At 36.9% G+C, this 14,282-nt stretch overlaps 1 long non-coding RNA gene across 1 annotated transcript; it reads right to left on the reverse strand.

The window, feature by feature from the left end:
• Positions 1–6,727: 6,727 nt before the first annotated feature.
• LOC132851698 (uncharacterized) lies at positions 6,728–11,973 on the reverse strand. The gene is made up of 3 exons (XR_009649054.1): positions 11,934–11,973; positions 7,311–7,344; positions 6,728–6,827 (listed from the first exon to the last, which is right to left on the reverse strand). It is a non-coding gene; the product is annotated as an uncharacterized LOC132851698 (long non-coding RNA).
• Between the last annotated feature and the right edge of the window lie 2,309 nt (positions 11,974–14,282).

The raw sequence follows: 14,282 nt of genomic DNA on the forward strand, positions 1-14,282 counted from the left end.
AGCTTCAAGAAGAAGGGTCAGGATGAATAAAGTTGACCTTTTTTTCACTAATACGTATATACAGTCATGTAAAAAAAATATAATAGGACAACCTATTAAATATTAAGTCCTTAATTAAGAAATGTCAACATGTCGATTTCTGATCTTGTTTTAATTTGTACCTGTAGATAAAAATGATGTAATTGCTTGCAATCAAAAAAAAAAAAAAAAAAAAAAAAAAAAAAAAAAAAAACTCTTATTAAGCAAATGAAATCAACAAAATGAGGAACTGAGCAACTGAGGAAAAAGTTAGGACACCCTATGCATTGATAGCTAGTATTGCCCCCTTTGGCTGAAACAACCTCAGTGAGACCTTTCTTGTAGCCATCTACCAGTTTCTGACATAGACTGGAAGAAAGTTTGTCCTACTCTTCAATGCAGAATTCTTAAGCTGTGTGATGTTTGAGAAACCCTTCTTGCATGCACAGTCTGTTACAAATCACCCCACACGATCTCAATAGAATTTAGATCTGGGCTTTGACTTGGCCATTCCAGAATTCAAACTTTTCAGCGAGTCCTTGATGGATTTTCTGGTATGTTTTTTTATGTTGCAAGGTCCAGTTCCACTTCAGCTTCAATTTTTTTGACAGATGGTCTCACATGTTCCTCAAGCACCTTCTGGTACAATGCAGAATTCATAGTGGATTCCATGATGGTGAGCTGGCCAGGTCCTGCTGCAGCAAAGCATCCCCAAACCATAACACTTCCACCTTCATGTTTCACAGTTGGTATGAGATACTTTTCCTGAAATGCTGTATTTGGTTTATGCCAAACATGCCCTCTGTAATGGTCTCTGAATAATTACATTTTAGACTCATCTGTCCAAAGAATATTATTCCTGAAGTCTTGGCTTTTGTCTCTGTGTTCGTTCGCAAACTTCATTCTTGCCCTCATGTTGTTCTTAAGACAGAGACAGCAGAGGTTTCCTCCTTGCACACCTCCCATGATAATTAAAGCTGCGAAGACTCTTTCTGTTCTAATAATTTGCACCTATACCTTACTGTTAGAATTCATTGTTCCATTAATGATGGCAAGCTGTCCTGGCCCAGATGCAGCAATACAGGCCCAAAACAAAGCGTTTTCCCAAAAATATCGCTTCTCATTGAAACCAAAAAGTTTTATTTTGCACTCGTTCCTCCATAAATGTATTTTTCCAATAGTTCTCTGGCTTGTCCACAGGATATTTAGCAAACTTCATGGGCAGCAATGTTCTTTTTGGATAGTAGTGGCTTTCTCCTTGCAACTCTGCCTTGCAAACCAAGGTTGTTTAGTGTTCACCGGATGGCAGACTCATAAACATTAACACAAGCCAAAGAACAAGAGGCCTTTAGTTACACTTGGTTCCTTTCTGATACAACAGACTATTACATGTCTTGCTTTTGGAGTGATCTTTGTTGGTTGACCAATTTTGGGGAGGGTTTCAAATGGTTTTAAATTTCCTCCATTTGTACAGAATATGTCTTGCTATACTGTAGATTTTTAGAGTTAAAACTCAAGATAATTTTGTAACCTTTGCCAGCCCAATGAGCAACAATAACTCTTTTTCTGCAGTTCTCAGAAACCTCCATTGTTTGTGCCATTATCCACTTCCACAAACACGTCATGAACATCAGACTTTGATATATGTCTGTTCTTTAAATAAAATAGGACACTCACGGGGGGCACGGTGGCTTAGTGGTTAGCACGTTCGCCTCACACCTCCAGGGTTGGGGGTTCGATTCCCGCCTCCGCCTTGTGTGTGTGGAGTTTGCATGTTCTCCCCGTGCCTCGGGGATTTCCTCCGGGTACTCCGGTTTCCTCCCTCGGTCCAAAGACATGCATGGTAGGTTGATTGGCATCTCTGGAAAATTGTCCGTAGTGCGTGAGTGAATGAGAGTGTGTGTGTGCCCTGTGATGGGTTGGCACTCCGTCCAGGGTTTATCCTGCCCTGATGCCTGATGACGCCTGAGATAGGCACAGGCTCCCCGTGACCCGAGGTAGTTCGGATAAGCGGTAGAAAATGAGTGAGTGAGAGGACACTCACAGAGACCTGATTGTCATCCCATTGACTGAAAGATGGACTCTAATTAAAAACCTTGAAACTAAAGACATATACTATATATACACTACATATACTATATATACTATCATATACTAGAGGTTCATATACTTTTGCCTCTCACAAATATATAATATTGGAACATTCTCCTGAATCAAAAAATTTCCAATAAATTTGTCTGATTGGGTTCACTTTGTCTGCTTTTGGGACTTCTGTGAAAATCTGCTGATGTTTTGGGTCATAATTATGCAGAAATATATATATACACAAGTATATTTTACAGTAGTTTTACAATATATATTGCAGATATAATATATTCAGTTTATTCAATAAATAAAGTACTATATATAGATACAGTATATTCAAATTAAATTCAAGTCTTTGTATTAAATCACGCATTAAAATGTGTCAGGGTGGGTTATATGTGTCTCTTAAGCCCTACTACGTTTAATATACTGTAGCAACAAATGCCGCTTCTAAAGGAAATTGCATAATATCAATATTAATATTTACATCTTTTTACAGTAATTTGTACTTTAACAAGTACATTCAGAACCCTGCCACTAAATTCTAATTAATGTCCAGATATTATATCATTTCTAGATAATGGGAAGAGTATTGTTGTACAGTAAATATATGAGATGCCTCCTCCTATGATATTGGTATATATTCTACATGGCAAAACTTTTGTGGACCTGATATTCGCAGCCATATGTGGTTCTTCCCCAAAATGTTACCACAAAGTTGGAAGCAAACAATTGTACAGAATGTCTTTGTAAACTGTAGCATTACAGTTTCCCTTCACTAGAACTAAGGGACCAGAACTTGCTCCAGCATGACAATGCCCCTGTGCACACTAGGACTAGGTCCATGAAGACATGGTTTGCCAAGGTTGTGATAAAAAAAAAAAAAAGAAAAAAATGAGTGGCCAACACAGAGCCCTTACCTACACCCCACTGAAAACCTTTGGCATGAAATGGAATGCTGACTATACACAGATTGCTTGCCATCATCATCTGACCTCACTAATGCTCTTGTGGCTGAATACTGCTCGAAGGTCTAGAAGAAAGTTTTCCCAGAAGATTGTAGGTTATTTCAGCAAAGGGGGACTCAAACCTGGAATGGGATAAGACATATTTTGATATGAAGGTAAATGTACTTGTTTGGGCTAATCCAAGTGTCTGTAAAATAAAGTGCATTAAATCCTTGTCCAGCTATACAGTAGATTCATGAACAGTAATCACTTTCAGTATAAAACTAATATTTATCAACCATTAATATATAGAATTCCTGTGCATTTGGAATGATCTAGTATTATGTCCACACAATAAACTCCCTAGAACTGTGTACTCAGCCCACTCCTGTTCACACTGCTGACAAATAACTGTGGTACAGTTCAAGTACAGTTCAATCAAATCATCAGATTTGCTGATGACACTACATCTGTCCGCCTCACCAGCAACAATGATGAGTCAGCAGACAGGGAGGCGGTGAACCAGCTCACAAAGTGGAGTAGACAAAAGAATCTATCTTTTAAAGTTGATAAGATTAAAGATAAGGATAAGTGATTGTGGACTTCAGGAGGACCCAAGGAGGCCTTTAAATACCTTCAGTGTATAAAGCTGCATCAGACAGTGCTTCAGACAGTGTATTAATGGCTCTGCACTCATCTAACACTGGTGTATATTTGCACGTCATATAGTCTTTATTTCATCATGGTCCTAGAAAAATGACATTTTGTTTCAGGGTATACAAGTTGAATAGAGGAATGACAAGAGAAAGCCACTAATGTAAATTAATATAAATGCAGGTACATTGTAGTCTGTTTTTTTTTTTTTTTTGGGGGGTGACTCTAGGTGAGCATGATTTTTGCAGCAAGAACTGAATTCAAATCTATGGCAACTCGCATGTCCTACTCTAAGACTTAAACATGCTCATTGATTTTACCATCCACCAGATCAGATCTGTCTCCAGCACTTTCTCTATCCCTCTCTTTAAATGCGCTGCCTCTTCATTATCTAGCATGTCACTATGTTATTTTTCTTCTAGTCTGATCACTTGTTATTTATCATCTTTAGCATTAGTTAATATAAATAATATAAATCTTTATGAACTTGAGGCTTCAAATGCTAGTTCCTAGCCCACTCTAGCACTTGTACAAAAAAAAACAACAGCAATATCTAGCCTTTGAGATTATGAATCCTTGCAGATTCTTTGTATGGGAGTTTTAAAATGCTTTGTATTGTTTGGTAAGTTTCTATGAATAATATTATCTTCCAAAAGACTAAATAGCATCATATAACATTTTTTTTCCACCATGGATAAAAGAATTGCTAACAAAAATACAAATCTAGGTATAAAACTTATGTTTTGAATCAGAATTTTCCTAAATACTATTTCAAAAGTGGATGTTTTACAGCCAAGAGCATGATTATGTCAGCATTGGAATTGCTGCAATTTTGTAGATGAGTACTTCACACTGAATCACCAAACCTGTCTATTGCACATCAATGCCTTTGAACAGAAGCAAACCTTATAATCAGTCAAAAGAAATATCATTGCCTTATAAGCTTCCAGGGCTTCTTTACAGGGTAATTTTTACAGGGAAAGTCTAACAATATCAATTGCTGCAATGTAACATATACAGAATTCTAAGCAGTCACCAGGTTGCAATCATAACGCATTATTTTATGTCAAACATGACCTGTAAATGCAGTGAGTCTCTAGGATTTGTTCCATTTGAGTCAAAATTAGCTCTTTATAAATAAATCAAAGCTAATAAAAAGGCTACCTCTTGCAAAGTGCTCTTTTAAGCATTAGAATGCATCATAATGAGTAAACTCATTAAGATTATCATGGTACCTTGGATGGCACACAGCTCTATTGGATTTGTCAGAAACTTCTGGGACAATTCCCTGCCAGACCAATAGAGGGGGTGCTGGCAGGTGTTTCTGCTTGTTAAGGTTGAGTTCTCCCACCTGTTTCTTGTTATTCCTAATCTGTTGCCCTATTTATACCTGCCTTTTTGGCTCTGGATTTGTCTGTCATTGTTGAATGTAGTGCTTTGTTTCTGCATGTTCCTGGCCTGGATTACTTATATTATGTCTTGTGTGAATAATTGTACAGAGACTTTTCCTGCATTTGGGTCTGATTCACGATGTTCCCTTGAAAATATGACATTTTGGTTTCTTAATGAAGAGTTGGCACAAATTAAAGATGTCTTTTATCTCTGATAATATAATGCAATTATTTGTTTAAATCTGTGTTCATTAGCTTTGTACATTCTCAGGATTTCATAAGAGATAATGTATAAATGGTTAACCAAAGAAAACATGTAATGTGGTTCAATACAACAGTTGTCATCAAATGTGCCTGCACTGAAGCTATGCAGATAATTGCCACTTACAGTACGGTTTATCAACAAAACACCCGTTTAGCTACCCGGTAATTTTGTTAAGTCAGAATTGGTAAAGGCAACATGTTAAATAATAAGAAGAAATTGGGCAACCACTCCTAGTTTAGAACACCAGTACGGACTTTAACTCTTACACTCACCTGTACACAAGATCACCTGTTTCCTTTGTAGCTCAAATCAGTTCTGTCTATTAAACCCCTTACATTGTTGTTGTATTTGTCGTTGTGTTCATGTGCAATTCTAACTACTTTGTCTTTGATCTGGTTTTGCCTGATTGGCTATTTTGTTTGATTGGCTACTCCCTGTTTACTGACAACGACTCTGTCTGCTGACTTACGGTAAGGTTTGCTCACACTGACTTCCAATTGCTTCATTCATTGATCCAGAATAAATTGCCACTAGGTTTGTATAAAAATCAAGGATGACTATCATGGAAACACTTTGTCAATATACTGGCTATGCCCGACTGCATGAGAATGGACTGTGCTATTTATTACTGTACTGCCCCTGAAAGATCAGGATCTAGAATAAAAAGTCTTGCTAATTTCTGACTACAGTATAACGTTATCACAGTCCAACATAACCGTTTACTATTCAACCTTCCAGAAATTTTGCACTTAAATTTTTACAAAACCAGACATTTGAACTGATTTAATCTCCTGCCTGTGTGCATACAAAAAAAGTCCACATTTGTTAATTATCCTTGCTTTATCTGCACACTCAATGATATACAAGCTTCTGCATCTCATCTAAACTCATTTTTTAGCAGAGCACATTGCTAAAGTCCCTCATGTACTGTCGTTCTGCATGATCAAAGCATCAGATCAGTGAGAGAAAGTGAGCACAAAAGTTTTGATGAAAATGGATCAGGGACCTGCTGCAAATCAGTGGACCATAACATATGCTGGGGATGCAGATTCGACAGTGTCGCATCGAAAGTGACATTGACTGAATCTAATAGATAAGTAGATACATAGACAGACAAACAGGCAGGTAGATAAATAAGCATTAGTGAGCTGAATGTATTCTTTCTTTATCTTCTTTCTCCCATCCAACATGCAAGCTAAATGTGTTTGTCAAACTGTGTCTGTCAGTCACCTTGCCTTTCCAAAGCAACTTTTTTTCGCTTCTTGTTTTTAATTTCTCTTCTCCATTGCCCCATCAGAAAAGTGCATGAATTAGTGACTGAATGGATTGAATTGGATTAGCATTTATATGAAAGTGTTTCTCACTGAGACTGACAGAGGGAGACACTCTTTCTTGGAAGGCTCAGTGTGGTGCCCACAGATGAGGAAGAGGGTAGGCGGGTTGGCAACCCAGTGAGGAAATTAATACCTGCACCAAACGAGTTAGAAAGGAGAAATTAATATTAGCTTAAAAATATCTGCACTTTCTTGAAAGAAGGTGGCGAACATGATAGGTTAGTATCACTTATCTAAGAAAAATGAGAAAGAAGAAGATAGTGGATAGTGAAACTCCTGCTTACATTTTGTCTGTAATAAGAACAAAAGGTCATAATCATTTAATAATTGTAGCTGATGAAACACTGCAGTAGGCCTGTGAAGTCGTGCCAGACAGGTTGTAAGGAGCAGGAAGCAGACTTCTTGTTTATTACAGGAAGCATTCATGCACACTTTCAAAGGGACATTTACTATGACAAAGTGTTTTTTGAATGGCAGCATTGGATTAGTAATCAAAATGTCCCTCAGAGAATGATCTCATGTTAGAGGCTTTTTAAAATTCACAAATAAAAGTATTTTTGTGATCATCAAGGATGTAGTGAAGATTGCACAGTTCAGAAACAGAAGAGTCACTGACCTTTCTCTGCAGATCAAGAAAGTTGGGCCATGATCTGCCAGACAGAGCAAGAACATGGTGTAACAGATGAATTATTCATACAAAACATAAACACTTCAACTACAAACAGAGAAATGAAGAGCCATTACCAGAAACAATGTTATTTCAAGCCAAATCATATGTTAATGAACTGATCTTGTCCTTTTTGGATAAAATAGGCCAACCATTGGAAGGGTGTTTTAAAAAATTATTTTACTGTTTAATGATGCCATTATTTTCACAATATTGTTTCCCAATACCTATAGGAAAGTCTATTAAATGTTAGGAATGTTCTGAATGTTAGGAATGATTTAAATGCATATCACAGCTTGTTAGGAAGTTTTTGGTGAAAGCTCAAGGTCAGTCATGATACAGTACAACATCCCTAAGGAAGGGCTTTGCTCAAGGGCCCAGTTATGGCAGCAACCTTAACCTTTTAATCTGATCAGTAACCCAGAGCCTTAATGAGAAAGCAACAGCTGACCATAAATACCACTGTGAAAGGAATGCTTTATCCAGAGACGGCACTTTTAAACATTTAAAATAATGTGGAATTTCCATTCTTTTTTCATCTTTTTATAATACTTTATTCTTTATACATTATAATTGCATCTGCTGGAACTAACAGGCCTAGCCCAAACTTGTTGCAGCATGACAATGCCTCTGTGCATAAAGGGAGCTCCAACAAGACATGGTTTGGCAATGTTAGTACAGAAAAACATTAATGACATGCACTTAGACCTGACCACAACACCACTAATTATCTTTGGGGATTCCTCCAACTCTGACTTGCTGCTAATTTCAGAATATTAGACACTATATAAAAAAGCTTGGAAAAAAGTTGTTAAATATGTTAATTATGTTAAATGTCACTGATTTTCTTGCTTATTTTCCCTAAGAATGCCATTAATTCTATAGTTGACTATAAATGATAAAACTGAAAACAAGCCTGTTATATTGATGGAATGGCTGAAAGTCTAAGACTAAGATACCTATTTCCTGTTCAGATTTTTACAGTATCTTTTCTCAGCAGTGTTTACAAGAAAATTGCAGCATTTTCAGAATAATTCAGAGCGGTGAAAACAAATTCTCTACTTTCTGTAACGTACATGGAATTTTTATTTCATAGTAATGGTCTGGTAGTAAATTGAGAGCAGATCAAAGTTTAATGTCCTTGGCAGACAAATCAAGCACTCCATAACTAGGTATTTTTTAAAAATGCCTCCTTTGGCTAAAGTATTACTTTTACAATGATAATTGGGGTCAGATGTTAGATGGCTTAAATAAACAGCAGATCTAATTTGAGCCAGTGAATCTCATGCTTTTTAAATTCTAAATCTCTTATTTGTTAGAGCATTACACTGTCTGTTTCTAGCATCCACTAAAAAAATTTAAGTAGAGAAAGAACAGAGAGTCACTAAAGGGACATTCGGGTAGTGCTTTAATAATAAACATTAATAAATAGGCAAGACTAGTGTAAAGTGAGTGCTCTGGCAGCAAGATGCACTAATGCAGGTATCAAAGTGAGAAGCTGGTTCTAAGAGAAGGAGTGAAGGAAAAAGAAATAGAGAGTGAGACAAAATGTGAATAAGGATTAATCTTTAGTGCAATCTATACCATTCTGGGCTTTGGGTATTTACCTTTGGGAATCGCTCGAGTTCATCGTGCATTATAGGATATCTACAACTACTCCAAAGCATCATAGGAACATAGGAGGTTTTGTTGTCTCTAGATAACCCTTCCTTCCCAATAGGCTTATCTGATCCAAGATGTTAGGAACCTAATTTTGTCTCTAACTGGAATGGACAGAGGGGGCTGAGAATGCTATCAGCAAACTAAATTAGCTTTAATTAAAGCCGTTAAGCAGAAATAGCTGATCTGTCAATCTTTGCACATTCCTCTGTCAGGTGTTGGAAGAGATGGAGGAGCAGTGGGTTGGGGGCACCCGCTAGATGTAAATAGTGATTCATTAATTACAAGTGCCTAAGAGAATACTCCTGAGAAAGAGGGGAAAGAGGTAAAGGGGAAGATGGGCAAATGCATTTGAAAAACTTCATCCCAAGGCTATAGGTTAGTGTTTGCAGTGTGCTGCTGCCCTCTGTGGGTCACTTGTCCTTTTCATCTACCCCTGGCTTTGTGTGGTTGAGCACTGTGAAGCCTTTTGAAGGAAACCCGGGGACTGAGTGCTGGAGGGAAACGAGTAAGCCATGGACGACCAGAACACCAAAGAGGAGAGGATTAACAGAAAGTAATAAATCTCTCTTGCCCACTCCTTCTGGCTGGCCTCTCTCTCTCTCTCTCGCTTCCAGGCAGCTAAGGAATTTCAATGCACTGCCATGACTATATTGTTGCACTTCAGAGCACACACAGACACATATACACACACAGAGCTGAAGCTCACCCCAGGATGTTTTGCATGCAGACATGTCGTGTACTAAAATAATGATACTAGGTAAGGAATTATGGTACTGTATATCCACAATCTAACCTCTATAATGAGAACTGTGTTTAAATCAACAGGCTCTTGGCATGTCAGTCATAGCTCTCAATAGTCAGTATAACACCTTGATGATGGCAAAGTAAGACATTTATTAAACGCAAAACAATAAATAATGAAACAATGAACAGTCATGATCTGCATAAATTCAACATGCTTTATGAAAATCTTTATTTTTTTAGAATTTTTTCGAAATTTTAAAAGCAATTATTTTAATACTTAAACAAGACACTGTTTGATATGAATATATTCCAAAACATAGAATGTACTGTACACTATCAAAATAGGTGGCAAATCAGCAGGGCAGTTTTTTCTTTCCACCCAAATTATGTGCTGCCGCTTCACAGTTCCTGGTTCCCCAGTTCTATCACTGTTTTTGTATAGTGTCTGTGCATGTTTTTTACATGAGTATCCTCTGGATTCTCTAGTTTTCTCATACTCACAAATAGATATGAATAGATAGAGAAATTACCCCTAGCTGTGGATGAGTGTGTGAATGTGTGTGCATCATGCCATGCTATGGGTCATTCCTCAGTCAGATCTGGCATTCCTGAGATGATGGCTCTGTGTCCACCAGTGGTTACCAAAAGTGTGTGTGGTGTCTATAAAGTCTTCCCGGGGAGATTTGTTTCCTTTTGATTACTTTGATTATGAGAATTACTTGTGCTTGACATACAGTCATGTGCAGAAATACTTGGACTTTGACAAAAGACACCCATAGGATATTACAAGTGGCCAAAGGAAATTGAACAATCTTGCAAAGTGTTTTATTGCCCGATTATTTCACTTACAAGTAAGCAGATAAAAGCTCTAGAGCTGCATTTGGAAAATGTTGCTGTTAATTCTCACTATGAAGTCTAAAGAGCTGTGACTGGCAGTGAAGCAAGCCGTCATTAGGCTGAAAAATCAAAGCAAACCTATCAGAGAGATAGTAAATGTATTCAGATTAGCCAAAGCAACTATTTGGTACTTTCTTTTTAAGAATGTTTTCGATAAAAATCTATTTATGAAATTTCATTTATATAAACAAAAATTGCAAATGCTTGGAGTCTAGAACCCATGGACAACACCGGATAGTGTTTTTCAATGGTGATGCTCTGTCAGATATTTTATTTACTGCACCTGTTTTCAGTTCTTTCTTGTACTTGTGTCTTTTGCCTTCAGCTAGTGAAATACATGTTTAGTTGGATGCAGGTCAGGTTCAGTCATCAAACATCAAACATTGCACATGTTTGCTTTTAAAAAAGTATTGGGTTGCTTTTGAAGTACACTTCTGGTTATAGTTCAGCTGCACTGTGAAACATTGTCTAATAGGTTTTGGAAGCACCATCCAATTTGGCTGAATCTGAGCAGATAATATAAAGATATATATACTTCAGAATTAATTTCTGCTGCAGTCACATCCTCAGGAAATACATAGAAATCAATTCCACTGGCACCCATATATGCATATACCATAAGATAAAGTAGTTAATGAAATGATTTGGGTCATGAGCAGATACTTCCCTTCTCCATACTTGTCTGTTCCATCATTCTGATAAGAGTTGCTGACTCTTATCTTGTCTTCCTGCTTTTATGACTTACCAATGGTTTACATCTTGTGGTAAACCTTCTACATTTTCTATGGTAATGACGTCTCCTGACTGTCGACTTTTGCACAGCATTCATACTCTTACCTCATGGTGGTTGTTTGTTTGATGGGGCTTTACTTCACCTAAGAGAAAAAATCTTCCACCACTGTATAACATGATTTGCCAATCCTCTTAAATCCTTAAGTTTCTAAGCTTACTTTTTTGCTTTTAATAATGCACAATAGTTCATTTGGTCACAGCTAATGTTATTGATATCTCTATGATGGGTTTGTTTGGATATTTCAGCTTATTGATGGCTTGATTTTCTAGCATATCTCTCAATATGAAGTCCAAAGAATCCTATAACAATAACAGATTCCAAATGCAAATACTACACTTGAAATCCCTTACCTTTTATAGATTGAAAAGAGAAAAAAAGAGTTTTATAGAGCTGTACAAATAATTCTTACTTATAGATGCCACACAAATTGAGAAAACAATAGAAGCCATTTCACACGGTAATTTCTAAGTCCTTACCATTAAAATCTTAGGTGACGGCATCATGGAACAAAGCCAGCCATCAGTTCTAACAGGTGTTAGAGGTTTTGTCCTGAGTATGGGTTCAAAGAAACAGAGTAGCAATTAGCCATCAATTACATGTCAAAATGTCCTCTGTAACCTGCCTTAAGAAAGAAAATAATAGGTTACAGCTGATGTGCTCTTCCTGAATCGTTTATTTGCACCCAAGAATAAAAAGCAAATATCGATATAGGATTTCCAATTGTCTACATATTCAGATTCTGCTTGGCCTCATGTCACACAAATTAAGTATTGGGCGATTTGTTTCATACACAGAGATTGACTTGTATTTGTACTATTCACAGAAACATTTAGACCAATTACCATACACTGTCACACTATGGCACCTTCTTAAGATCTGGTTAAAATCCAATTATAAATGCCTATGATAAGGAGTATTTAAATTTCCAAACGGCATTCAATAGAGAATCATTAAAGAGAGGTTCTCCTGTTCCCTGGTCATTCAACCATTCAACCATGGAAAAAATCTCCTCATTTGTTAAACAATTTCCTTTACAAAGGAATGATAAAACTACCTCTGATTAAAGAACAAAAAGTAATTGTGAATTATTTTTAGATGAGAGACGGGTTCTTTTGAAGATGAGTTTAATCAATTGTAATTAATTCTTCTGGTTATAGGCAGTAGAGCCTGACAAGTCAGAGATGGGGGGTGAGGTTATTGAACTGAGTTGAAAACCCATTAATAGCTAATAAGGCCATGATAAAATAGATACAAATGTCTGAAGCTGAATGTAACCTCCCGGATGATTAAGAGTTTAAAAGGATCTAAAGACTGAAAGGCCTGTACCTTTGCCAGTGATGGTATCTTTATAGCCAGTTATTACAACAGCTTTATCAGATTGGTCCGTGTCTTGAGTTTGCAGTTTGCTCTCATTCTGTGTACCTGTCTAAATGTGCAAAGAAAAGTTATTGAACTTATTTCCCTTATTGAACATCTGGTTTTAAATTATGTGTCTGTAATGCCAAATGATGCAACCATATGAAAATGAATAAGAAAAGAAATTAAGAAGTGGGTGCTGGAAATTATTTGTTGGAGGTGATAGTGTAAAAAAAAATAGCAGTGCAGATACTGCAATCATGTCAAAAATTAAATCAATCTGAAACCTTTCCAGCTTCTTACCCAAACTCCATAACCACCTAGTGCTTGTCTAATCACTACTTTTCTGTATTTATTTTCAGCAGAACTGAAGTGCCATCTTGTCATTTCTTTTTATTTGCAAAATTCTGTTTCATAATGCAGACTATGCAGTGAAACACTGCATTTGCATTTCAGTACAGAAAATAAATACCTGAATATACCGTATATGGACATATATATAGTTTACTCCAAAGGCACATAGTTCAGATTAATAGGCCTATGAATCTCATGCTACCCCTGCTGCAATCATTCCACTACAGTTCAAAAAGGCAAATATTTCTCAATTTCTTTTGTATGTGCGCCATCTGGTGGTGATGTGATATTAACAACAAACTGGTTCAGTAGTGACAAAGAACACAAAAAGTGATAGATTTGGTGAAGGATTTATCAAACAGATTTTCTGAACTGTTGCTGTATTAATAAACACTCTTTCATACTTGTCCCAGGGCTCAGTCACAATATGTTTACATTTAGGACTGTTTGACAAACCCAAGATTTCTTACCTCACTCCTGTTTCCTGTGTTGAACTCCCTCATATTTTTGAAACAACATAAATATAAACCTGTCCTGAGTCTCTCATGTTCTGTCAATGGGTTTGAATACTTTATGTTGTAATAACATATAGATTTTTATTCCCCCTTTATTCCAATACATAAACTCAAAAACTGGCCTGTCTGGACTTGTTAAAGACAGGTCTTATCAGCAGCCCACTTTTATGGCACGTATACATGCATGTGATACGAATTTCACTGAAGTTCAATTTATCTTTTCAAACAATTTTTTCACTAGTTGATAAACAGTGACAAAGCATTTGTAATCAAAGCTCCAAGCTGCATACATTTACGGCATTTAGCAGACACCCTTAACCAGAGTGACTTACGATTTCTTTCAATTTCTACAACTGAGTAATTTAGGGTTAAAGGCCTTGCTCAGCAGCCTGGTAGACCTGGGATTGGTAGACCAAACTCATGACCTTCTGGTCAGTAGCCCAACACCTTAACCACTTCAGTGTGTCAATACTCTTTCTAACTTGCCCAAATCAACTTCCACTCACAACATGGAAGTGCATAACACCTAAGTCAAACAAGTAGGTACTTGCTGACAAAGGTATCAAAGTTTCTGTGCCTTCATTTGAACTTTGATATGAC

Source organism: Tachysurus vachellii, chromosome 9 (genome assembly GCF_030014155.1).
Source record: "Tachysurus vachellii isolate PV-2020 chromosome 9, HZAU_Pvac_v1, whole genome shotgun sequence".
In the NCBI taxonomy this organism is placed as follows: Eukaryota; Metazoa; Chordata; class Actinopteri; order Siluriformes; family Bagridae; genus Tachysurus; species Tachysurus vachellii.